We start from the raw sequence: 217 nt of genomic DNA on the forward strand, positions 1-217 counted from the left end.
CCTAGTCCAGCATCCTGTTCTCACAGCAACCAAACAGCTGCCCCAAAGGGAAGCCCCCAAGCAGCACCTGCCTGTAATATTTCTCTAAGCCGCTCTGGGACCCTTTGGTGAAGGGTGGGCTACATACACAATAATAAGCAAAGAGCAAAGTAACCTCTCCAGTGGAAACAAGACATTTCAGCTGCCTTGGATCCAGAACTTACACTGCTGCCGGTCC

Source organism: Podarcis pityusensis, assembly GCF_964106645.2.
Source record: "Podarcis pityusensis genome assembly, chromosome: 8".
In the NCBI taxonomy this organism is placed as follows: Eukaryota; Metazoa; Chordata; class Lepidosauria; order Squamata; family Lacertidae; genus Podarcis; species Podarcis pityusensis.